The 27,953-nt window shown below is 41.7% G+C and overlaps 1 pseudogene; it reads left to right on the top strand.

Annotated features, from left to right (window-relative positions):
- The first annotated feature begins 273 nt into the window (after positions 1-273).
- LOC119797133 lies at positions 274-26,731 on the top strand (annotated as a pseudogene).
- Positions 26,732-27,953: the final 1,222 nt, after the last annotated feature.

Raw genomic sequence — 27,953 nt, 5'->3', positions numbered from 1 at the left:
TTATGTTTTTCATCTTTCTATACAGCACAGTAAAAATTTTCCATAACCCTTCACAGCCTGACAGCATTCTTTGTTAATTTGCCATCTCTAAGGTGAAGCACATTACTAGAGTGCTTCTCACAGTGTTCCTTATTCTAGTCAAATATCAAAGCAGACACTCCCTGTCTTCGTATCAATCACTAAAGACTGACAGTTTTCACCTATGTGGGTGTTTTCAGTGTGACGTCTTCACCTCAGCCCATTCACTGTGAACCCTCCCTCCTCTCTGTAGGCAGCATAAAAACAGTAACACAGACAGGGACCATCAGGCAGAGGAGCATCCAGCTGACAGCGTCCAGAACAGAGGCCTTCATCCTCCTGATCCTTCTGCAAAGGGTAATACCAACAGCAGTTTCTGCAGACAGCTCTGTGGCTGTCTGTGGCTGTCTCCTTAGACTTACTAAATATTTCCTTAATTCCTTTATAGTTTGTTTATCTGTAATATAGTATTTATTATTTGCATATGATCTAGGCAGTTAATAATCTCATCTGCCAGCAAAATTAATAACTTTCAGGATGACAGTTTTTTTAATCGTTGTCAACTCTGAGGTGTTCAGTCATAAGAGCACATAAATCAGAATATGAAAGTACCGTGCCTGCAGCAGCAGTAATAAAAACACCATTTACCATTTACAGGGTATTGAAGTTATTTTCATCACAAAATTTAAGGATGATGAAGCTTGTTTTAACATGGCAAAAAAGATACTGCATAAGGTTCTAAAGACATTTTATTCTGGGTAAAGTAACAATGGAACCCTGTCAACTTTGGTGCTCTTGTGAAATAGGTGTCCTAATGTGGTATTGGGAAAAGAACAAAAAAAAGGTCCTTTTGTTAGTTCTATCTTAAAGAAGTTACTTTCTTTATAAATACAAAAAATAAAATCAAGTTACTTTCAAAATCTCCCCTATCCCTTTTTTACAGAGAAAGAGTATCGCTTTGTTTACAATTACAACCTAAAACAAAATTCAAATAGTGATTTGATTTTCTGATATAGCTATTCATCTATGAAAAGAAGATTTTGTAAAAAATTAACCCCCCACCCCCCTTCAACTTCTCAGCGCACAAGAAAATTCAGGGCATAGATAAGATCAAACACAAAATACAAATCAGTTACTGATAAAATTTATCTCGTACCCATTTGAATCAGATTTAGTCCATGTATTATTCGTTCATCCATTTTCTAATTTAAAACCAAGTGGACTGCAGCCCGAGAGCCGGATCAGACAATTTGTCCAGAGATTCGGAGATTTCAAATCCTATTTCTTAAGGGAAATTTTGAAATCTGCCCGGGATTTGAAATAGGATTTAAAAAACATTTTCAAATTCCAGTATTTAATAATGCATTAGTACAAATACAATTTACAAATTTTCTTTAATAATTCCATACAAAATGTGGGATCAGAAAATACTTTTCAATTAGCATGATATAAATGTTAATGTTTTTTTTTTTTTTTTTTTTTTTTTCTTCTTTTCGGGGGGGGGGGGGGGGGGGGGGGGGGGCGGTTCTGGTTGGGTGGCCGGCGCGGGATGGGTGGGCCCCGGTCCCGGGGGGGGGCTCTTGCGGGGGGTGGTCCGGTCCGTGTGCGGGGTGGGGGGCCGGGCTTGAAGCAGGAAAGAGATGGGTTGGTGTGGCGGTGTCGCCGCTCCCCTCCCCTCACATCCGGATTTTAGGTTCACTTATGGGGTCATCCGATAGTCCCGGGACCGACCACCGGTGTCACCGGGTTTTTGGTCCTGGTATTATTGGATGTGAGTGTTATGTGTGAATGTGTGTCTGCGTTGTTATTTTCTTTATTTATTATTATTATTATTTTATTCAATTTTTTTTTTTTTTTTTTTTTTTTTTTTTTTTTTTTTCCTGTGGTACGAGTGGGGGCACTAGGGAGGGAAGGCATGTTTGAGATGGTGTGTTTTTTTTTTTTTTTTTTTTTTTTTTTTTTTTCTTTCCCAGGTTGGGGTCTCAACCGCACCCTCTCCCAAATACATCTCAAGTCTCCGCTAAGTGCGGAGCCCATTCCCCCCGTCCTGCTCTCCCTCCGCTGGCTGGCGTCGGGGCTCACCGGTGCACTGGTGGAGCTGGGGGTGGATGCCCGGGGGACTGCTGGCTCATTCCTGGCGGCCTCTCCACTGGCCCCGGCCGGCCGGGGCTTTGCTGGGGCTCCTGTCTGGGGGTGGGGTGCCCTTGGGGCCTCGGATCCCTGGGGCCTGGGACTGGATCCGCTTCGGGGTGGGGCTGGGTGTTGTTCGGGGATTTTCGGGGTCGGTGCCGGTGCCTTCGCTACGATGCCGGTTCCTGGGCGGTGTTTCTTTCCTATGCCGGTTCTGTGGTATCGGTTCGGGGAGGGGGGGAGCTGCGCGGCATGGTGGGGTGCGGGTCTTGGGTCCTGTTTTGGGCTCCGGTTTTTCCGCTCGCACTTCTCCTCTTGCCTATTTATTTTAATTGTAATTATTAATTAATTTATTTATTTACCTATTTATTTGTTATTTTTTTTTTTTTTTTTTTTTTTTTTTTTTTTTCTCTTCCTCGGTGGGGGGGAGCGGTTGCGGGCGGGTCGGTGTCTGGTGTCCGCTGTCGCATTGTGGGGGCCCCTTTTTTTTTTTTTTTTTTTTTTTTTCTCTTTTTTTCTTTGGGGGGTTTGGCATGTCTGTTTTCTCGGGGGGCAGGCGGGCCTGCTGGGTGGGGGTCCTGCTGGCGGCGCGCCGCTGGTGTGTGGGGGTCCGGGCGGCTCCGGCGGGGGTAGTGTTGGGGGGCCGGTCTGGGCGGGCTGGCTGCGCTGGCTGGGTATTCGGGTGGGTTTTCCCTCCTGGAGGCATGGCGGGGCTGCTCTGTTCCCACTGATCGCGGCGGGTGGGGCTGCGGGGCGGGTGTGGGCCTGGGGTGGCTATGACCGGCGCGTGGTGGGGGGCCGGGGCGGCGGAGCTGCTCTGGCCGCGTGTCGGGGCCTGGTGCGGGCTGCGGGGGGGGGTGGCGGACGTGGCTGGGCTGCTTTGGCATCGTCCGGTGGGGGGGCGGCGCGGTTCGCTCCGCTCTGGCTTTGTGCTGCCCCTCGGGCTGCTGGGGGGGGTGGTTGCGCCGGCTGCGGTCTGCTCCTCTTGCGGTTTTGCGCCGGGCGGCTTTTCTGCTCTCGGGCTGATTCTGTGCGCGGTGTGTTTCGTTGCGCGCTGTTGGCATCGGTCTTGGTGGGGTGGGGCTGCGCTTTTGGCCGGGGGGGCGTTTTGGGGGGGGTCCCGCGGCGCTCGTGGCCGGTTCGCGGCGGATGCGCATGGGCCCCGGCCGGGGGCGGGGCCGTCTTAGTGTTTTCCTGGGTGGTGCGGTCGCGGTGGGTGTTGCGGCCGGTCGCCGGGGCTTGGTGCGGGGGGGCGGGGCGTGTTTCGGTGCTCTGTGGGGCTGGGGCGTTTCGGTCGGCGCCGTGGGGGGGCTGGTGTTCGGCGCCCGGCCCTACTTCGGGGTGGCCGGCTGCCGGCGGGGCCCGCGGACTCGTCCCCGCGGCTCCCCGGGGCGCCGGCATGGCGGTGGCTGGGGGGCTTCCTCGTGGCTGTCTCTCCTCCTGCCTTGGTGGGGTCTGATTTCCGGGGCTGGCCCCGCCTTGGTGCCTTCGCTTCTGGGGTCCCCTTGGGCGCCTGGGGCTTTGGGTCTCCCGGCGCTGGACTCAGTGCTCTGGGGGGTGTGCCTCTCCGGCTCTCCACAACCACTATTGAGCATTTTTTCTATGGTTAAAACTTTACATGCACAAGTTCACCCTCACAAACAACTACAGGTGCTAGGCTTCAGGTACTTAGAGATTCACTTCCAAACAGAAACCCCACATTCATATCTTCAGGTAACACAGAGTACATGTCAGACTTAATAATATTACTTTAGTGATAGTTTCAAGGTGTTTGCTTTATTGTATATCTCGTACCATGTTTTTTGGTTGTGCTGTTCTTTTTTCTTTTTTTTTTTTTTTTTTTTCTCCATCTCATTACAGGTGTTGAAGCAGAATGAAAATGTTTTGTCATTGTCTCCTTCCTATCTCCTCTTTCTTTCATCTTTTGTCCTGTTTTTTTCTTTTTCTTTTTCCTTCTTCTTCTTCTGTTTTTCTGCTCTACTTACATTGCAGTGTCCATATGAACTGTAAAACTCCCTGCATAATTATAATAAAGCAATTTATATACATGAAACAAGTGGAGCGGTATGGCAATTGCGATACCGCTACACTTGTGAAAGTAAAATCTGTTGGGCTCCTTTTGGCATCAAGACAATTATTCTTATTGCCACCTTGCCAGACAGGACACTGTAAAAAAAAAAAAAAAAAAAAAAAAAAAAATTTGAAATGGCAGCTTTTGTTTTCAGTGACTCATAGGTCCTCCATGGTAGCCTACCTGCTATCAATCTAGATATAACTGTTTTAATGCCAGCAAATAAGTAAATAGCTTAACACATAAAACATGTAGGCTATTTAATTGTTTAGAAACATAAAAAATACAATAATGCTTTCCCTATTCTTATGGATCTGGGGAACTGCCGTGGGATTAAAAAATAGATATGGATAACTAAATAAAAATAGATTTAGCCTATGAATCTGTTCCCACTAAATTTGAATCATTTCCCCACTAAATTTGAACTCGTTTCAACTAAATATGAATCCATTCCTAAATTTGAATCAGTTCCCACTAAATAGGAATCCATTCCCACTAAACATGAATCCGTTCCAACTAAAATTTAATCCGTTCCCACTAAATATGAATCTGTTCCCACTAAATATGATGCCGTTCCCACTAAATTTGAATCCGTTCCCACAAATTATGAATCCATTCTCACTAAATATGAATCCGTTCCCACTAGATTTGAATCCATTACCCTTACATTTTAATCCGTTCCCATCAAATAGTAATCTGTTCTAGAGACCTGCAACGGGTCGGGTACCCGCGGTTCCCTTGACGGGTCACCCGCTAAAATGCTCTTTTGCGGGTGAAAAATACATTAATGTTCTGCAGTTCTGCAATACTGTTCTGCAGCGCAGCGTACTATAGCCTATTACTTGATGTGTTAACGGGTCGGGTTGCGGGTTAAATATCAACGGGTTCGGTCGGGTTCGGGTTCGGATTTGAATTGAAGATATCAGTCGGGTTCGGTAGTCATCCTAACGGGTTCGGGCGGGTGCGGGTTGGTAAAACTTGACCCGTGCAGGCCTCTAATCTGTTCCCACAAAATATGAATCCATTCTCACTAAATTTTAATCCACTCTCACTAAATATGAATCTGTTCCCACTAAATATGAAGCCGTTCCCACTAAATTTGAATCCGTTCCCACAAATTATGAATCCATTCTCACTAAATATGAATCCGTTCCCACTAGATTTAAATCCATTACCCTTAAATTTTAATCCGTTCCCATCAAATAGTAATCTGTTCTAGAGTCCTGCAACTGGTCGGGTACCCGCGGTTCCCTTGACGGGTCACCCGCTAAAATGCTCTTTTGCGGGTGAAAAATACATTAATGTTCTGCAGTTCTGCAATACTGTTCTGCAGCGCAGCGTACTATAGCCTATTACTTGATGTGTTAACGGGTCGGGTTGCGGGTTAAATATCAACGGGTTCGGTCGGGTTCGGGTTCGGATTTGAATTGAAGATATCCGTCGGGTTCGGTAGTCATCCTAACGGGTTCGGGCGGGTGCGGGTTGGTAAAACTTGACCCGTGCAGGCCTCTAATCTGTTCCCACAAAATATGAATCCATTCTCACTAAATTTTAATCCACTCTCACTAAATATGAATCTGTTCCCACTAAATTTGAATCCGTTCCCACAAATTATGAATCCATTCTCACTAAATATGAATCCGTTCCCACTAGATTTAAATCCATTACCCTTAAATTTTAATCCGTTCCCATCAAATAGTAATCTGTTGTAGAGTCCTGCAACGGGTCGGGTACCCGCGGTTCCCTTGACGGGTCACCCGCTAAAATGCTCTTTTGCGGGTGAAAAATACATTAATGTTCTGCAGTTCTGCAATACTGTTCTGCAGCGCAGCGTACTATAGCCTATTACTTGATGTGTTAACGGGTCGGGTTGCGGGTTAAATATCAACGGGTTCGGTCGGGTTCGGGTTCGGATTTGAATTGAAGATATCAGTCGGGTTCGGTAGTCATCCTAACGGGTTCGGGCGGGTGCGGGTTGGTAAAACTTGACCCGTGCAGGCCTCTAATCTGTTCCCACAAAATATGAATCCATTCTCACTAAATTTTAATCCACTCTCACTAAATATGAATCTGTTCCCACTAAATATGAAGCCGTTCCCACTAAATTTGAATCCGTTCCCACAAATTATGAATCCATTCTCACTAAATATGAATCCGTTCCCACTAGATTTAAATCCATTACCCTTAAATTTTAATCCGTTCCCATCAAATAGTAATCTGTTCTAGAGTCCTGCAACGGGTCGGGTACCCGCGGTTCCCTTGACGGGTCACCCGCTAAAATGCTCTTTTGCGGGTGAAAAATACATTAATGTTCTGCAGTTCTGCAATACTGTTCTGCAGCGCAGCGTACTATAGCCTATTACTTGATGTGTTAACGGGTCGGGTTGCGGGTTAAATATCAACGGGTTCGGTCGGGTTCGGATTTGAATTGAAGATATCCGTCGGGTTCGGTAGTCATCCTTAACGGGTTCGGGCGGGTGCGGGTTGGTAAAACTTGACCCGTGCAGGCCTCTAATCTGTTCCCACAAAATATGAATCCATTCTCACTAAATTTTAATCCACTCTCACTAAATATGAATCTGTTCCCACTAAATTTGAATCCGTTCCCACAAATTATGAATCCATTCTCACTAAATATGAATCCGTTCCCACTAGATTTGAATGCATTACCCTTAAATTTTAATCCGTTCCCATCAAATAGTAATCTGTTCTAGAGTCCTGCAACGGGTCGGGTACCCGCGGGTCCCTTGACGGGTCACCCGATAAAATGCTCTTTTGCGGGTGAAAAATACATTAATGTTCTGCAGTTCTGCAATACTGTTCTGCAGCGCAGCGTACTATAGCCTATTACTTGATGTGTTAACGGGTCGGGTTGCGGGTTAAATATCAACGGGTTCGGTCGGGTTCGGGTTCGGATTTGAATTGAAGATATCCGTCGGGTTCGGTAGTCATCCTAACGGGTTCGGGCGGGTGCGGGTTGGTAAAACTTGACCCGTGCAGGCCTCTAATCTGTTCCCACAAAATATGAATCCATTCTCACTAAATTTGAATCCACTCTCACTGAATATGAAACCATTCCCACTAAATATGAATCCATTCCTACTAAATTTGAATTTGTTCCCACTAAATTTTAATCGGTTCCTACATTTTTAATAATACTAATTTGTGCGCACAGAGAACTTTATCTGGCCATCATGAGACATCTGTGTGTTTAGCCTTGCCTCCGTTTTTTCTAATTTCATTTTTTTAAATGCTCATTGGAGTCTAAAGCCATGCATTTCCCCCTCTATGTTCTTCCTTGGTGCAGGGCATTGCTGACTACATTTTATCACAAACACCTGCTCAGTGGCCCATCATAATTTCACAGACTACTGGTACTGGAGAATGGACTTCACAATAAGCCTTTTTAGAGCTATAAACCAGTGCGACCCAGAAATGTAAGGGCTGAGTGGGTTAAAGCATCTGCTCACACAACCTGCTAAAACAAAACACAAACTGATAAAACTCAGTTTCTGGATCATGCCTAATGATGTCATCTTAGGTGATAGGTCCTAGTTGTCATGAAAGGTCTATGGAACACCACCGGAAGCAAAGTAAAAGTTTAACAGGGTTTATTATGGAAAACACACAGAGTAAATGAGAACAGGTTCTGGTGCAGGTCCGGGACTGGTTTCACTGATATCTGAGGAGATGAGTGTTTGGTTAGCCAGGCAGTTAGATGGCTTGACGAATGAGTTGAATTCTGAAAGTACCTTGAAGAGGTTCAGACAGATCCTTGGAATGGGGAACCGGTTGGGTCCAGAGATTGTGGGAGTTGCAGAGAGCTCAGCAGCAGTAGCGTCTAGCTTCTGGCTAGTGAGTCTTAGCCGTGGGTTTTGTTCCTAGCTCTTCCCTGAGAGCTGAGGGAGGAATCCAGACTGAGATCTTCAGGTTTAGTTTCCTAGCTCTTCCCTGAGAGCTGAAGGAGGAATCCAGACTAAGACCTTCTGGTTTGGCTTCCTTGGGCAGGCAGGCAGGTTTCCAGGTAAAGCTCATCCAGAGCTTCAGACCTTGGTCAGGCTTTCAAACTTGGTCAACACTGCGGCGTCAAAGGAAGGTCTGGCTGCTGCTTATGAAGGAAGGTCTCCTGATGAGCTGATGAGCTTCAGGTGTGCTGGAAGCTCCAGCCCAGGAGACCCACAGCGCTCTCTGCTGGAGACAGATGGTGGATCCCAACAGTAACCCCAGTCACTAACAGAAAACATAAAACAAAAGAGGATCCTCGGCGCCCTCTGGTGGGCAAGCCTCAGGATCCCAACACTAGTGTTTTTTTTTCTGTCATTTTACTCTAAAAGAGAAGGTCTTTCTCTTCTCTTTTTGTCTGTCTGCATCTTTAGATAATTGATCATATCTGCACACACTGTTACAAATTGTGGCTGCCTTTAGGATGCACTTCATACTGTGAGAAAAGTAATGGATGCAATAATTTGGAACCCATTTGGAACCATTAGGTACTCCCTGCGCGATCCAAGCAGGGGGTGTTTAGATGCTTAGAATAGAATAAAATGATTTTATTCTAAACATGCAATAAGTGAAACAGTTGCTGCTGATCTGCAAAGATTGCTGCACAAACGTTGAGAAGTGTAAACCAGTTTGGTTCTGCCTTACATGTTGTGCAGGTAGTTTGTGAGAAAAGGAAAGAGGAGGTTGTAATTTGATGTATCTCTACCCTCTCTTTTCAACATCAGCAGCCTGACCTGTACTGCAAATAAAAGGCAGTACAATAGTTGAATAAGTTATGATTGTGCTTGCTTGGTCCAGTTAAAGAACAAAGAAGGAATTAAAAAAACATTCTTGTCATGATTAAAGATCCACACTTTACCCTTAAAAACGTTCTATGGTGTTTTCTCTGTCTTCCAGCTTGGTGTCTGCTGACCCACCCATCCCATCATGCTCCAGCTCCTGTTTTACCTGTTTGTTCTTGTGGCTCTGCCAGGTATAAACATAAAGGCCCTGATCTGTGATAAACTGATGATCTTTTGATTACAAATATGTTCAAAATCAAACGTCTTGTTAGGATTATTCTTATTGATGATGTGCAAGTCTGTAATACCTTTGTAATAGCTGCCTGTTTCACGTCAGAGGTAGTTTATCTAATTAGGACAGTTACTCTGTCAGGATAAAACTCTTCGTTATGCAACTGGCAAATATTTGGGAATGGAATGAGAGCATTGTTCTTGTTCTGAAAACAAAGTGTAATATTTTGATAAGGCTGGAGCCATGGATGTCTCCTTATTTACAAATGTGTACGATGTAATGACTTGTCAGACTGAAGTTGTATAAAACTCTTTAATTGTGATTCATGGCCACTTCCTGAGAGGTGAGCCGGTCGGTAAGTGCTGCCTTTTGTAACCATAAGCAACTTCTCTAATTTGGTAAGATTACAGTTTTTGAGAGAGAAACCTTCAAGGTGTAAACACAGAGCTTTGTTAAAAAAAAAAAAACTTTGTTTCTTGAGTATAGGAAAGGAACTGTCCTGATCTAGAAATGAAAGCTAACAGCCTGCCTTCAACTGAATCGAAAGGAACAGTTTTGAATTTCTATTTGAAAGCAATACCTTTATGTGAAGACAAGTATGTGACAGACTATAAATCACATCTTTTATCTGTCTCTTTGTCTTTAGGCGCTGCTGGACAGGGTTTTACGGTTTCCTCTGAGTTAAACATCAGCTCGTGTCCCATTAAATATTTTGGACAGAAGTACGAAAAACTCTATGTGAGTATTTTGGTATTTCAGAAAAATCTGAGTTCCAACATAGTCAAAACAATTGTCTCATCTGTTGAGAGAAAATCAGGTCCAGAGCAACTGGGCCCCTAAAGAGAATTTAATAAGTCCTGGTTGGAATAGAAATAGGGCTTAAAAATGGCCTCACTGTGAGCTGAAAAGGTAATTACGGATCATCTCTGGGCTCTTTTATCCCATAGGTCAGAGGTAACCAATTAAAAATCGGGGTCCGAATAAATAAAATCATCAACCAGTAAAGAGACATTTTTAATCAGATCTGTTACTTTAAACACTGAAATAAAATGAGGTGTTTATGCATCCATGTTATACTTTGACTTTAAAAAAAAAAAAAAAATCTTTTTTTTTTACATTTTACACTCTAAAGTTTTTGTAAGTAGAGAACAAGGATCGTTCAGTTTGGTATATAGACAATTTCCTTATTCACATCTTTGATAAAATACGAAAGAATTAGGGGGCAGGCTGGAGATAAACATTTTTTTCTATTTCAAGAATAAAGTCGTAAAATTACGAGAATAAAGTTGCAACGAGAATAGTTGTAAATTATGAGAATGAAGTCGTAAAATTACCAGAATAAAGTCAGAAAGTTATGAGAATAAAGTCGCAACAAGAATAGTTGTAAATTACGAGAATAAAGTCATAAGATTACCAGAATAAAGTCACAAAATTACGAGAATAAAGTCTGAAAATTATCAGAATAAGGTCATAAAATTACATGAATAAATTACATCAATTTCCTTATTCACATCTTTGATGAAATACGAAAGAATTAGGGGGCAGGCTGGAGATAAACATTTTTTTCTATTTCAAGAATAAAGTCGTAAAATTACGAGAATAAAGTCACAATGAGAATAGTTGTAAATTACGAGAATAAAGTCGTAAAATTACCAGAATAAAGTCAGAAAATCACCAGAATAAAGTCTAAAAATGATCAGAATAAGGTCATAAAATTAGGAGAATAAAGTCACAAAATTACAAGAATAATATTGTAAAATTACGAGAATAAAGTTGTAATATCGTAATAGTCTTAATTTACGCTGCTCTCTAAGGCTTTAAACCTGGGTTTGAATGGAGACTAAGTCATTCTCAAGCACATATAAGGAGCTAATTTTGAGCCTGGATACAGATTTTTTTTTTTTCTATTCATGGTGGAGAATCCTGCTTCACAGCAGCAGGTTGAGCCAAACATCCTCTAAATATGCACGGTCATCTTTGAGCACCATTTCACTTTTCTTTCACCAGTTCACCGCAGTTCTTCCAGCAGTCCACACTTTCTCTGCTCTCTTTTTCTCATCATCTTCTCCTTCTTTCCCATCGCCCGGCTTGCCACAGGTTTGCCTGCTGTGTCTAAAAGTAGCAGCAGCAGCGACCCAGACTGACAGCAGCTCATTGGATCATTTCTATCACGTGTAGCCTGGAGCTGGATGCTCCGGTGGGCTTTACCATATTAACAGGAGAAGCGGCGCAATTGAAATTAGACACTGTAGTCGGACAACACGCGGTAATTTATAAATGTTCTAAATGAGGTTGGGTCCGGATTAGCCAGCAGGTGGGTCCAGATCCGCGGTCCCCTAATCCGTGACCTCTGCCATAGTGGATTCAGCTATAATTAGCAACATTTATTTTAAGCAGTTATGACTTGGTGACTTAGACTGGCGTTCAATTTTAACTTTGTAATAAATAATAGGAAAGAATACACTGCCTTCACCTCTGCTATGGATTCTTCCTGTCTCTTAAAATGTGAAGAAAATTCTTTGAAAGGATATGATTTTATATCTGGCTTCTTGAAACTGACCAAAATATAAGACAGCCAGACTGTGAGAATAACGAGCAACATAGAACAAGCACAAAGCAAGAACCCAGGAAAATTTCCTCAAGCCTTGAGAAATTTGGTTTAGTTTGCAGCAACATATCAAGTCTTATTGTTAGTTATTGCTTAATTTGAGACTCAGAAAGCTCTAAAGATCCCCAAGAACAGAAACTGACTAGCTTTATGACAGAGTATTTTAAATCAATGTAAAAAAAAAAAAAGGAACATAGATTTCCAGTGGGGAGAGCAGGCCTTTTCAGCAGCATGACTTAAATTGTGGAACGCTGTGCCACCCATGTTAAAACCTCATTTTAAGACCCATTTTTGTTTTCTGGCTTTTAACACCTATGGTCCTCTGTGTCTTTTAAAAGAGGCTTGGATTGGTGCACTTTAGTAGCTGTTTATGTTTTTTACTCTTACATGAGTAATTTTTTGGATTGCTCTACCAACCCCTGCTAAAAATACATTTTGGAAACTGCATTTTTCTTAAACAGATGCAACAATGATGCTTAATTTCGTTTGAAAGAAGGTAAAACCATAACTTCAAGACAAATCTAGAAATTTCTTTGCTTTTTTATTTTTCTATAAACTTATATTGAGGTTATCTTGTCTGTCATTATAAAGTTGATTCTAATCTGTTTTCTTTGTTTCTGACTCTTCCAGGTGAACTTTACAAGTGAAAACTTTGTGATCTGTTTCAACGGCTTCTATGACCCTAAGAACAATGGCAGCTGTTTGGTGGGACCTAAAGAAGCGAGCGCAATGCTTCTGATTACTGGAAGGCTTCCAACAATAGAAATGGACATACATCAAAATATCCCGGCCATAATGAACAGGACCTTGGAATGCCTTGTTGTAATGGCCACTGATAACGTGAGTTCTGCAACATTAAGTTTGAGTTTATCATTAAACATTTTAAGGCACAACTTAAACATGAGCGATTATTGGAGAAATAACTACCGACCATCATTTTTAAAATCTGGTTCGATATACAGTAAGGCATTTCTGAAATGTTTTTTAAAGATAAAAACATGCTTACACTGTTCTTTTTACAGGGCTTTTATACCATAGCCAACTTTGGGTCAGAGACAGCTTTTACGGCTCAACATATGAGTGGGAACCTATCGGTAAGGAACTGTTCTCCACCTGTTCTCCTACTTTATTTCTGTGACAGAGACTTGTATTATACTTGTCTCTATATCTCTCCAACTGTATGAAGGATCTCTGGTTTTAACTCTACTTTTTATTTTGTAGCTGGTTGACATTCTGGTGGATGGCACTAAAGTTGAGTCACTTAATGTGACGTATACTGAAGGAGAAAACGAAAGAAAATATGCAGACCTGTCTGGCTGCAGACACTTAGGTTGGCGAATCTCTTGTAATATTTCTAAATCCGACCAAAAAAGTTAAAATCTCACTTTTGTTTTTGCTCTAGGGCAAAAATGAAACATTACAATATTTATGAGTTTTTCCATCTGAAACTGATCTTCCTTCTTTCTTAGGAGTTTCGTACAGACGTGGAGATGTGGTCACCTCTCATCCGGAAACCTGTGTCAGCCTCATTTGCTCTGCAGTTGTTGTCCTCCAGAACACCACCTGTGGACCTCTGGAACAATGTCAAGGCAATGGCAGGTAAATAAATTCTCCTTTAAAATAGGAGCAGATAAATGTGAATAACATGGAAGTAGAGATATTAAATGCAATCTAAACCATTTAAATTCCATTTATTTATATAGCGCCAATTCACAACAAATGTCATCTCAAGGCACTTTACAGAGACAATTCAACCAGATCATTCGGTCAAAATCGATTCAAGGTTTTCTATCTAAAGCAAGGGCGTAGGTTTGATTTCAACTTTGGTAGGGACACTATTCCTTAGTTTCATTGGTCCTTTGCAAAAAATATGCATGCTCTTTTTTATGCTTAATGTGAGCTTTAGGGCTCATTTTGTTTAAAGAGAACAGCAGCATTTCTTGCTACATTAATACAAATCATATAAACACAACATGCTCTAGATGCTGTTTATCAATATTTAAAGCATAACTGGCTCTGATGAATGTGGAATTAGGACTTTTTCCACTTTGAAAACGATTGCATTTAAATTTACCTGCGACTAAGACAGTGTCTATTTAACCAAATATCATCTATAATATGTGGATTTATCCTGTGTTTTCTTCTGAAGATATAGAATTGCGCAGAGGTAAACCCACTCTTATTTTTTATCTAATATGCTCTCTCTGGATCATGCAAAATAATACATTCAAGGGACGGCAAATGTATTGTATTTACATGTGCACTGGGACTAGAAGAGGAACTGACACTGAGCATTTAAAGTATTAATATTAGAAGTTGTACATCTGGGCTGTAGTTACTCTGTGTCGCCCATTTCATGTATTTTATCTATGGCTGAAACAATTAATCATATTAACAAATTATTTAAATAATCGTGAACTATGTACTTGATTAATCGTTAACTGGAGTATAGGGCCACTAAAATGTGCCTTTAGCCAACAGAGCGACCCACTTAGAGCAGGAATTATACCAAGATTGTAAAAAATATGTAAACATTTTGCATTTAAGAAGTAAAAAAAAATAGTTTTTGTCTGTCAATATTCTCCATCCAGAACTCCTCCAAAGGAAACGTTTAAACGTTTCTGTTTCACCTGGTTTCCTTTCATAAAAGATCTTCTTTAAGGAGCCTTTTGCTATCTGATTAAAAGATAAAATAAAAGAAATCCTAACGTTGTTAACTTACATTTCTCAAGTTACACAAATCAAAAAACTCTCTCCTGCTTCTTTACAGAACTCCAATAAGAAGCTTTCGCCTGTTTAAGCGTAGATAATATTTTTTTTAATTTGGACTAGATTCGTAGCCCAATATTAATTTATTTTAGCGTCTTTTTTTTCGCGCTCCAAGCACCCGCGCGCACACACATACAGACTAGAAAACACGCAATCAGAAAGAGAGAAGGCGGAACTGAAGGCAGAATAATCAGAGAGTTAAACCGCGCAGCACAGTTGATGCGCTGCTATGTGAAAGGGACAGGAAAGAGCAGGCAGCTGCAGCTACCAGGCAGAGAAGCTGCGAGAGGAAAAGAAGCGGCTGCTGTATAGTAAATTATAAACATGTTGTTCACATCCAATTATTGGTAGGGACAAATAGGTCCTTCCAAAATTTTGGTAGGCACATGTCCCTATGGTCCCTATGCAAACCTACGCCCATGATCTAAAGAAAATCAGCTGATTGCATCGAATCAATGACTCGAAAGCTGACGCTAAGCATACTTGTAGCGACAGTGGAGAGGAAAATTTCCTGTCCGGCTTGGTTTAGCGGCAGCTGATAGTTTTTAGCATTGGCAGCACCTTAGTAGAGGTGCCACAGCCAACAGCAATCACGCCTGGGCTGGTCCGTGGTCGGCTGCTTACGTAATCTTTGTTGCAGGGATGTGACATCAGGGAAAAGTCGCTCTCGCTTTGTCACTAACATTTGATCTTCAGCACAACTGATTGAATACTTTTGACTACTTTAAAACATAGCACCTTTTGCTGAACTTTTCTACTTAGCACTTGTTAGTTTGACACGGTTTTATTTCTGATAGCAAGGAGTAGCTAGCCTAGGCTAGCGCTAGCTTGGCATTGCTATGGCTTCTCTCTCTCCCTCGCTTGACTCTTTTCCAACTCTTCCTTCTTCCTCTCCTCTCTCTTGCTCTCTGTGTCAGATATTCAGTTATTCCTCTGCCTCCTTTAGTGATAATGGGATGTGTAATAAGTGTAGTATTTTTGTAGCTTTGGAGGTGAGGGTGTCAGAGTTAGAATCCAGGCTTCAGGCTGTTGAATATCCAGGAGTTAAAGTAGGCCCCCCACGTAGCTGTCCTCCAAAAGTGCCTGAGCAGCCAGGCGATTGGGTAACTGTACGCAGAAAGCGTAGTCGTGGATCTCTGCCCACTGGTCACCACCAACCCGTTCACGTTTCTAACCGGTTTTCCCCACTCAGTGACACACCCACTCAGAAGCCCACTCTGGTGATTGGCAGCTCCATAGTCAGAAACGTGGCATTAGAGACACCAGGGACCATAGTCAAATGTTTGCCGGGGGCCAGAACGGGCGACATCAAATCCTACCTGAAACTACTGGCTAAGGATAAGGTTAAATACAGTAAAGATTGTTATTCACGCTGGTGGTAATGACACCCGGTTACGCCGATCGGAGGTCACTAAAATTAGTGTTGCTTCGGTGTGTAAGTTTGCCAAAAAAATGATGACATGTTTAGCCGCATGTCGTCATTCAACCGCTGGTTGTCTAGGTGGTGTCCTGAAAACAATGTGGGCTACATTAATAATTGGCAATCCTTTTGGGGAAAGCCTGGTCTGAGTCGGAGAGACGGCATCCATCCCACTTTGGATGGTGCAGCTCTTCTTTCTAGGAATCTGGCCACATTTATTAGTCCTCCAAAACCCTGACCACCCAGGGTGCAGACCAGGAAGCAGAGTTGTAGTTTAACACACATCTCTGCAGCTTCTCTACTGTTACCCACTCTTTACTCCATCCAGACAGTGTCTTGCCCACGACCAAAATCTAATAAATTAGCAAATATTCCCAAAGGAGTAAATCATGATAATCTAATTAAAATCAAAATAACTCCAATTGGGGAAAAGTTAAAACATTTAAATGCGGTCTGTTTAACATAAGATCTCTTTCCTCTAAAAGTCTGCTAGTTAATGACTTGATTTCTGATAATCACATTGACTTGTGTTGCCTTACAGAAACCTGGCTGCAGGAAGAGGATTATGTGAGCATAAAGGAGGCAACTCCTTCAAGCTATTTAAATTTTCACATACCCAGAAGTTCTGGGCGAGGAGGAGGAGTAGCAACAATCTTCCAGTCTGACTTACTGATTACTCCCAAAACAGTTAATACCTACAACTCTTTTGAACATTTAACCCTTAATTTCCCTGATCCAAATTTCAAGGCAAGAAAACCTCTTCTTTTTGTAACTTTGTATCGTCCACCAGGTCCTTACTCTGAATTTTTAGATGAGTTTTCAGAGTTCCTTTCTGATTTGGTATTAAATACTGACAGGGTCATCATAGTGGGAGATTTTAACATCCATGCTGACATTGAAGGCGATAGCTTAAGAGCAGCCTTTAATGCTATCTTAGACACTATTGGCTTTGTTCAAAATGTGAATAGTCCCACACATTCTCATCTTCATACTTTGGATCTTGTGCTGACATACGGCATAGAATGTGAAGAAATAACAGTATTTCCTCACAACCCTGTCCTCTCTGACCACTTTCTAATAACCTTCAGGATTACTTAACAGAGTTCTCCTCCCCCAAAAGAAGGTTCAATTTTAGTAGATCTTTATCAGATAGTGCAGTTATAAATTTTAAAGAATCTGCTTCACTTTCTCCCTCCTCTGTGTCGCTGAGCAGTGCTGCAGAGTGCAAAAGCATAGCTTATTCCCCTTCACAGGTTGATGATTTTGTTGATGGGGTTGCTAGTTCTCTGCGTACTGCCTTAGACAACGCAGCTCCTTTGAAAATGAAAACCTTTAAAAATAGAAAGCTTGCTCCTTGGTTTAATGCAGAGCTGCGTACTTTGAAGCAAAATGCTAGGAAACTGGAGAGAAAACATCACTCCACAGGCCTGCGGGAGTCCTTCCTAGTCTGGAAAAATGGTTTACTGCTGTATAAAAGGACCCTTTGTAAAGCAAGAGCAGCATACTTCTCCTCATTAATAGAGGAGAATAAGAATAATCCTAGATTTCTTTTTAATACAGTTGCCAAACTCACCCAGAGCCATAGCTCTGTTGAACCGTCCATTCCACCTGCTCTTAGCAGCAATGATTTTATGGGATTCTTTATAAATAAGATTGATCTTATTAAAAATAAGATCATAAGCACTCCTCTATCCGCGATTGTACCTGAGGTACTCATGGAATCTGATCCGGGTTTAGACTGCTTTGATCCAGTTGAACTTTCTGAATTAGCAAAATTATTGTCTTCATCTAAGCCTTCAACTTGTATGTTAGATCCAGTTCCAACCAGGTTATTTAAGGAGGTATTCCCTTTGATCTCCTCCTCCATTTTAAATGTGATTAATCTATCTCTGTTACAGGGATATCTTGACCAAGATGACTTGGTCATTTATAGACCTATATCCAATCTTCCTTTCTTATCCAAAATTCTTGAGAAAGTAGTTGCCGAACAAGTTTGCGATCATTTACACCATAATGAACTTTTTGAAGAGTTTCAGTCTGGCTTTAGAGCTCATCATAGACAGCTCTGGTGAAAGTCACTAATGATATTCTCATGGCCTCAGATAATGGACTTGTATCTGTGCTCGTCCTGTTGGATCTTAGTGCTGCATTTGATCCAGTTGACCATAATATTCTTTTAGAAAGACTTGAATATTTTGTTGGAATTAAAGGAACAGCACTAGACTGGTTTAAATCTTATCTATCTGATCGAATTCAGTTTGTTCATGTTAATGATAGATCTTCAACATGCTCAAAGGTTACATGTGGAGTACCACAGGGATCAGTGCTAGGACCAATTCTCTTTACTTTATACATGCTCCCAATTGGTAGAATTATTAGACAGCATGGGATTAATTTTCACTGTTATGCTGATGATACCCAACTATATCTGTCTATAAATCCAGATGAAGCTAACCCATTACATAGATTACAGGCATGTCTTGAAGACATAAAAACCTGGATGACTCTTAACTTTCTGCTTCTGAATGCAGACAAAACAGAAGTTATAGTCTTTGGACCAGAGTCTCTGAAAAAGAAGCTGATTAGCCAGTCACTTCATTTGGATGGGATTAAACTGATTTCAGATAATAAAGTAAAAAATCTTGGTGTTATTTTTGATCAGGACCTGTCATTTAAATCCCATATCAAAGAGGTTTCTAGAATTTCCTTCTTTCATCTGAGGAACATTGCAAAAATTAGAAATCTCCTGTCCAGGGGTGATGCTGAGAAACTAGTCCATGCATTTGTTACTTCAAGGCTGGACTATTGTAATTCTTTACTATCAGGAAGTCCACAAACTGTAGTTAAAAGCCTTCAGCTGATCCAAAATGCTGCAGCCAGAGTTCTGATGAAAATTAAAAAGAGAGATCATATCTCGCCTATCCTGGCTTCTCTTCATTGGCTTCCTGTTAAATCAAGAATAGAATTTAAAATCCTCCTTCTCACATATAAAGCCTTAAATGGCCAAGCTCCATCTGATATCAGAGATCTGATTGTTCCTTATGTTCCTAACAGAGCACTTCGCTCTCAATCTGCAGGTTTACTAGTGGTTCCTAGAATTTCTAAAAATAGAATGGGAGGCAGATCTTTTAGTTATCAGGCTCCTCTCCTGTGGAACCAACTACCAGTTTTAGTCCGTGAGGCAGACACCCTGTCTACTCTTAAGGCTAGGCTTAAAACTTTCCTTTTTGATAAAGCTTATAGTTAGGGTGGCTCAGGTTATCCTGAGCTATCTCTATAGTTATGCTGCTATAGGCTTAGACTTCTGGAGGACACAGGGACCCCCATTTCATCATTCTGCTTCATTCTCTCTCTGTTCTCCTATTCTACAGAATCTGTTAGTTCAATCTCTAACGTTCTGCTCTATCTGCTTTTCCTCATAGTAGCTTTGCCTCGTCTGTTCCTGTTTGGCTGTGACGTCATCCTGGAAAGAAACATCAGCTGTGCTGCTTCCATCAACATCCTTGTTTATAGATGCTGGAGATCGGCCTGTTTTCCAGTGTGGTCCTGTTTCTCTGACCGTGACTGAGTGGATGTGCTCTCTTCATCCTCTGGCATGGGAGCTGCCTTGGAGCTCGTCTGCCTGGCTGTGTGTTTCCTGGACGGGGCCGCCTTTTACAGCTGCTTTTTGTATCTCTGCTTCTGTCTCCTTGAACCCCAGTCGGCCTCGGCAGATGGCCGCTCACACTGAGTCTGGTTCTGCTGGAGGTTTCTTCCTGTTAAAAGGGAGTTTTTCCTCTCCACTGTCGCTACAAGCATGCTTAGTGTGAGGGATTGTATTTGAGTCAATGAGTCGATGCAATCAACTGGTTTTCCTTAGATATAAAACTTTGTATCAATTTGACTGTATGATCTGGTTGAACTGTAAAGTGCCTTGAGATGACATGTGTTGTGAATTTGGCGCTATATAAATAAACTGAATTGAATTGAATTGAACTTTACTAAATCTAGCATGGTTTGACATTTTGAGAAGTTATAAGTTCTTATGCTGCTGTATTAAAAAAATATCCAAGCAATGTCTAAACCAAGAATAATAGTTAATGTGTTCCAACTCCACGGCATGAAAGAGCAGAAGGCACAAACTGAACATCAAGGAGGCAATGATTCAACAAGAAGACAAAGACCGTAAATAAAAAAGTGACTGTAACAAGATGCCACCTTGTGCTAAGCTATCCATCAATATATATCGATCTAAGTGTATGAATTGTTTTGCAGACATAAATTTGAGGTATTTTCATTTATTGATAGACTTTATTTTATCTGCCTCCTTTAGCTGTTTTCTGGACGCCATCTGCACAGTGACAGGGTCCCGCTGTCATCGACTTCCACGGCCAGCAGAACTCTGTGAAGGATCGCTGTTCATACTCTCTGCTGAGGCTCCCATCAGCACCAGGCTTCCAGGTTCTGGCCAACTTCCAGGAGCGCCGTCGTAAAGATGTGAGCTTCCTGGACAGCGTGACGCTGCAACTGGCAGGACAGGCCATTGGTCTGAACCAAGGAGGCAGAGTTGTGGTGAGTCGCCTGCAGACACAGGTCGTAGATCAGAGAGTAGTTTGATCCTGACGGTGTCTCTGGTTTCCTCAGTGGCATCAGCTCTCTGAATGCTGCTAAACTTAGTGGTTGTTGCCATAGAAACAGTCAGGGTTTGAAACGTTCCCCTCAGTGTTTCCTCCACTTTGTCTCTTTGTGAACCAGCTGAACAACTCAGAGCTGAACCTCAACAGCTCGGTTCAGACTGTTCACGGCGTGCAGCTCTCTAAGGACCAAACTGGAGTCACTGCCAAGGTGACGCTCTCAGACTTCACTGCTTCTGTCTTCTTTGATGGCTCCACCACACAGATCCACCTGGAAGGTACAGAACACTGGTCAGGTTTGGGTCATGATGAACTTAAACTCTGCTGTCCTTGTTTCAGCTGCTGTGTTCCTCCAGTTTGACTCTCATTGTGTCCTGATCCTATCCAGGACCACCTGGACAGTCTCCACAGGGTCTGTGTGGAAACTCCAGCAGGTCTCTGAGTGAAGAGAGGCTCTCTGAGGACAACTCCACCAGGTAAGACCTCCTCACTGACTGCTGCTGCTGGATGAGTGGACTCTACATCTGCTCAGGAATCAGTCCTGACCTTGTTGTGTGTCGCCCCCTAGCTGTGAGAAGCAGCACACCGACACCAGTGACAGTTTGATCAACTGCACCAAGATGTCTGAACGGTGAGCAGATTCATTCAGAAACATCTGTGTGTTTAACTCTGATCTCTGTGGGAAACTACATGTTACATCACATCTTTAATATCATGTGACCTGAGCTCTGATGGGAGATAAATCTCTTTCCCCATCATCTATGTTCTCCATGTTTCTTTCTACATGTGGAGCAGCTGTAACATCCTAAAGGAGGCGCCCTTTACATCCTGTGGCGTTGACCCAGAGCCCCACATCGCCGTCTGCAAAGACACTTTGTGCAGCTATCCTGATCTGGACGGCCTCAGGTGTCAGTTCCTGGAGGCCTACGCCAGAGCCTGCAGCATGAGGAGCAACAGCACCCTGGAGGACTGGAGGTCCAAGGCTGAGTGCTGTGAGACCTGATTGTCTTCATCTGTTCTGAAGAAGTTTACCATTTTCAGCTTAATACATGATGAATGTTGCTCTGCAGCGCCCCCTAGGGCCTTCTGCCAGGACAGGACCTGCAGCGATCATGAGTTCTGTGGAGAGAAGACTGCTGGTGGAGAAACTGGCTGCCTCTGTAGAGCCATTTTTGCCTCCAAGTACAGAGAGACCAACTCTTTGGGTATGACAGCTGTGACACCATAAAGACAGGTCTGAATGATTGGAGCAAACCCTCTAACTGGGATTTTCCTAACCAACACTGTAACCTTCAGGTGACTCACCGGTCTGCAGTCTGAACTCTGCTTCTCTGACTCTGGTCGATTGTCTCCTGGAGGAAAAAGGCATCGACTATTCTGCCTTACAGCTGAAAGAGGCGACCTGCAGAGGACAGGTGGATGAGCAGAGCCACATGGTGACTTTCAGCTTCAACAGCTCCAACCTATGTGGGACTGAAATCACGGTAGGTTCCCGCTCCTCTAGATCATTATAGTTTAAATCAACCAGTGTATTTTCTCCAGTTCAGGTTCTGGTTTAGTTCCAACCCTGTAATCGTTAAATAATAATATCTCACCTGTTTCAAACATTTTCTTGCTTCAATCTTCAGAAAAACAACAGCCAAACTGTCTACAAAAACACCATCATGACCCAGAACCTTTCCTCTGATGGCATTACCCGCCAAGACCAGGTCTCCATCGACTTCTCCTGCACTCACACTGATCCTGATATAAAGACTGTGGCCTTCAGAGTCAAGTCCAGGTGTGTTGTGGCTGTTTACATGTTAAGAATTAAGTTAGTTCCTTTCTATATATAAAAAACAACAAATCATAAATACATTTGGTCACCTCCTTCGAGTTTATTAGACCCAGGTTCTTGAAAGGGAAGCAACATAATTTAATTTTTTTTTTTTTTTATTCAGCATCATCTTCATATACAGACATTTGAAAAAACTAAATATATATTTTCTGATTTGATAGCTGGATAAATATCTACAGCTTAAATCATTTGCTTAAATTATTGTCTTTAGCAAAACAACTTTCCTAAAAAAAACAACAAAAAATGTTTTAAGTTTTTTTCCCTTGTTTTATTTTCTGCCCTGAAAGGTAAGTAAAAAACAAAAAAAAACAAAGGCAAAATTTTTTTCTTTATCCTTGCAATACTTTCTTATGTCACTAGAGGCCCTTCTGTAATTAGACAGACAGCCACTGTCAGCTGTATTCAACTGTATAGTCAGATAGGTCTGGTTTCTAACAATGTCCCAAATATAAAATTTGATTTTTGAAAAGTAAAAAAAAGATACAAATAAGGTACAGAGGCTGTGTATTCATTGGACATGGCATGTGGTTATCATATCACTGTTTCTTTATGAGCAATAGAGAATTTATTGCTGGGATGATCCAGCATATTTGGAGGACGTCATCATAACGGCTCTTTCAGATCATGACTGTATTTACCAGATAATCTTAGACTTGCTGTCAATCAATGCTTATCATAAGTTAACTTAAGTTAGACATGGGTGTAAGGAATAATGTGGCAACAATTAAAGTATGAATCCTTCAATGATAATATTTATTCATGTTTTTGTTATAACAGCTAGATGGGGAATTTAAAGAGTTTTTCTTTTACAATAAAACCACATCAAAAAACAGGGTTAGGGTTTGGTGTGAGAGGAAGAAAAAGGCAAACAACGGCAGAGCAAAGAATGTACAGTGGTCAGCTGAGGAAAACCAGCGGTTGATTATTTTTGTTGGGCTATTCTGGAGTTCAAGGCCAAGTTGGAGTCCTGGATGCCCTAATATAAACTGCCTGTTGGACAGTTTATAGACCAAACAGAGAGACCAGGGAAAAGTTTAACAGGTTTATTTAGTATAATGAGATGAGTCCAGTGCTGCTCTGAACACTGTCCGGAAACCGAAACTGGAAAGTGAGGGGAAGACACTGCGGTTAGTTCATGCTCAGTGGGAAATTAGATTATTTGACTTGAAGAGGAGGAATAGGTTGCAGACTCAAGTTTCCAGAAAAAAGTGTCTTTTATTGAATCCAGTCGGTGTGGGATGTTCCAGTGATTGTCTTGTTTGATGGTGGACGGACAGGGTTTACCCAGACTGCGGTTGATCCTTGGTGAACCGAGAAGCTGACTGCCACATAGATTCCCTGCGGTACTTGAACGGGTTATTGTGGAGATGAATCCCCTGCTCAGAGAGAAGCCCCAGACAATTCTTGGGGTCGAAAGGTTGATCCAAACCACAAGCTTGAATCCTTAGCTCAGTTTGGTTTTAAGAGGATCCTTCCAGGGGAGAGAAGGTCCGAAACATCCAGTTTGCAGGATGACTTCCTGCCGACAGGCAAAGACAAAAACAGCAAGATTAAAACTCAGGTAAACAAAAAACTTGGTTTGACTCAGCAAACTCAGCTTGGCTAGAGTACCCAAAACTAAAAACTCAGGTTAGACTCTGCTAAACTAAGCATGGCTTGAGTACCCAGTATTGGCAAACACTCTGGCATCGAGGTAGTGGCAGTCAGCAGCTTAAGAACACTCCACAGGTAATGAGGCAACGAGCTGCAGGTGTGCAGGGAGGCCCAATGAGGATGGGGCACCACCTGGTGGAGGAGGAAAGGAAACAAAAAAACAGACCACACAAACTGGATTCCTGACATCATAATACATTTTAGAGGGCTTTCTCCATGTGCATGAGTATCTGCAGGTGTTCTGCAGAAAATGAAAAGAGGTGGAGGCTATTGTTACTGTGTTTCGTTTCAGGGATACAAGAAAACGATTATACATTTTTTTCCCTTCAGATGAGAACTCGAGAACAGCAATCCAGTTTAATAAGAAATTAGCAAAAAAACGGGCAGTCATCTTTAACTAGAAGAAAACAGAATAGAGCAGTAATATGGAAGGAATTTGTGTCCAGTCAATATCCTTTCAATATACAATGAGTTGACCAAAGACTACATAATCAAAAATAGAATATGAACAACTGATTATTTTGATTTAAGCTTAATTATCCAGATAATTTAGAAAAAAAAAACGTATGTGAATCAACATTTTGGTTAGACATGAGAAAAGTTTCCATTTTTCTAAACAACGAAACCAATGGATCTGTGTGGGTTACCTTCAGCTCTGTGGTCCAAGTCATCTCATCCGGACCTTGGAATTACTCTCTGACGATGAAGGCCTACGCTGACGCCGGCCGAACACAAGCTGTGGACTCAAACACAGAAATACGACTCAACCAGAAGGTCTGGGTGGAGCTGGACACCGACGGCCTGGATGAAAACCTGGTGGCTGTGGTAACCGACTCCTGCTGGGCAACAGACCAGGCCTCCCCCACTGATGGTCGCAAATATTACCTGATTAAGAATGGGTGAGACTGCTGCTGAGATCCAGTCATGACGAGCTTTATAATCTCTCTAATCTGACCATTAATCTAAGATTGTTTTCACTTTTGTGGGCAGTTGTCCAAACTCTGAGGACCAGACGGTGAAGGTGGAAGGAAACGGAGAGGGAACCTCCAACTACTTCTCCTTCAACATGTTCCAGTTCTCTGGAAGCTCTGCTGAGGTCTACCTGCACTGTAAACTGCAGCTGTGTGTCAAACAGGAGAACAGCTGCGTCCCGGTATGCATAAAGGTCAAACACACAACATAAAAGACATTTTCTCCAAACCTAAAACTGTAACCACTTTCCTTTCTTTTTAGTTGTGACAACAATTTGAGAAAAAAAAAACCCTACAAAGCAAAAAAGATCTACAGATAGTTCTTAGCAGCTTTATGGACTCTGTCTCTCTTTATCTTGCAGATGTGTGATGGACCTCGGAGACGCAGATCTATCAGATCCAAACCTGGAGCTGCTGCCTTCATCAGCATGGCGTGGACCACTTAGGTACAACAGTTCCGCTGTTGTCAGTTCTAACAAGGAATCATCCTGACAATGACACAAAGAAACAACAACTTTAAAATATCTTTAAAAGTAGCTGGGAGAATTCAGCAATATTCCTTCCCAATAGATATGACATATTTTATAGTTAATGTTGAGTTTATTGATGTCAAGGATTTCTTCTAGCTTTTTTGTTTTCTGTAACATAAAATATAAAAACATTTGGAACACAAAAAAGACAAATTTCTGATTTTGGACTTTTGAGTTGATGCAATGATGAGGTTCTCAAACACACATTTTAATTGCATTTTGAAAAAGGTGGTTAAAAATATGAAAATTATGCTACAGAGGAGCAGAGGCAAAAATTTTAATGGAGTGAAATGTTTTAAAGGATTTGTGATTTTGACCCAAAAAAAAAAATATATATATAAGAAAAGTAAAAAAATGAGGAATGCACTTTAAAGTTTTAGTTTAACATTTAACATGTCAATTACCCAGTTGTCAGTGAGTCTATATTACTGATAATTATTTACCTTTTTTCTAGCCTAAAGAATTAGACAATATAAATGTGTTAAAACCGACAAGATTCGTGACTGACTTTAGAATCAGTCAAAAAGAACCAACAGAATAGAGTTTTATGGGGGGAGGACAACAGTACAAGTCTTATGTCTTCTCAGGTGATTGTGATCTGGACAGACGGCCAGGATACAGATAATTAACTGGTCCTGTTCCAATATTAGTGGAAGTGCACCCAAACAACTCCAACTGTCACGGTCTTGATTCTGTAATGTTTTACTTTGCTCCATGTTTTCTAGTTTTATCGGTTTAATTCCTATTTTGTTTTATTTTCTGGATATATTTTAGTTCTCAGGTTTTTCTTTGTCCTCTGTTACCCTCTTATGTTCCTTTTCCCTTGGCTTCCTCATTGTCTCCACTCACACCTGCTCCTTATCTGCTCGTTAGCCCTGCCTTTGTTCAGTCAGCCATAAATACTCTCCTCTGCTGTCACTCTTTGCTGGTTCCTTGTCATCGCTGGTTCATCGTCGTTGTTGTCATCATACCTCATCTTACCCTGGCTCCTTGCGATTGTTTTCCCCTGATGTCTCCATGGTTCTGGTCTGTGTAACATTTTAAGTTGGATTTTTTCCTCTATTGTTTCATTAACTATTAAACTGCAAGAAATCACCTCAACCTCTCTGGCTCTGCATTTGGGTCATCTCAGACATAAATATTCCACAAGCTATGATTTCATCCCTAATGAGTAACTGAGTTTTTGAGCTAGGTGATCCTTCTAACCAGGGTTGTTGTCACTATCTTACATGGATATAGGAGGAAATTTTAAGGGCTTTAAAATGTTTATTCAAAACTCAGTTATTAAATATACTCAGTTATACATATTACACACTGGAAATGGGAAAATAAGCTTAATTTCATTTTCAAAACTACATCATGGTAAAATTTTGTAATTAACGATAACAGGAAAATGAACACTAGGAATGAAAGGGTTTCAGTTGAGTAAACATACAGGAAGCTGAACAGAGTTTAGAATCGAAGAAGGAATACATTTTAGCTCCAGTTAGTTTTTAACAGAAGCATAGTATTTTTGGGAGAATGACAATAAAAAGAAATGGGGCTGAATTAATTTTTATACTGTTATATTTAGCAAAACATTTAAGGAGGCTCAGATTTTTATACCAGCTGTGGAGCTAAAGCTAAGACTTTTGGCAGGTATCAGTCTTTCCATCTTTAGATAACGGGTTTATCTCATTTCCAACACATTTGGATTTAATCTGTCTTAAACCAGATACCTTTTTTCCTCTCGGTTATTTTTATTATTTTGTAAATTCTTCACTTTCAAAACAAATAAAAGTTCCTAACATCATAACATTTGCATGAAAAAAATCTTTATGTTTAAATCGGGAGGATTTCTCTTAAACAATTGAATATGTATCATTATTAATTTCACTGCTGTGTATAATAAAAGGTTTAAACAGTTACTGCTCCTTTGTTCTTACTGGACTTGCAGGAAGAAAGTAATAAATCTGTCAAAGTTTGAAACAATTGGAACAATTATTTAAGGCGGACAAACAGATTTCTCAAATTGTTTATTAGAAGACTGCAGTTAACAGCATCAGCGTCTCTGGCAGGAACCTCTGGTGCTATAGTTCAGTCCAAGCCCAAAAGATGAGGTTAGACCCAGCTGCCAACAAAACACGGCCGTTGCCACGAGCAGATGAAGGATGGTGGGATGATCCCGAGGGTGAAGTCAAACCCAGTGATGAAGGCGTGCTCGGTAGTCAGAGCTAGAAGATTAGAGGTCCGAAGAAGTGCCGAAGGTAATTCCAGAGCGGAGTCAAACGGATCTGTATCGGGACAGGCAGAATCAGAGGTCCAGAGGTTAGGATCG

This window comes from Cyprinodon tularosa, unplaced genomic scaffold (genome assembly GCF_016077235.1).
Source record: "Cyprinodon tularosa strain WSP-4 unplaced genomic scaffold, ASM1607723v1 ctg571, whole genome shotgun sequence".
Taxonomy (NCBI): domain Eukaryota; kingdom Metazoa; phylum Chordata; class Actinopteri; order Cyprinodontiformes; family Cyprinodontidae; genus Cyprinodon; species Cyprinodon tularosa.
The sequence above is the reverse complement of the archived record's forward strand: the minus strand, read 5'-3'. Positions and strand labels throughout refer to the sequence as shown.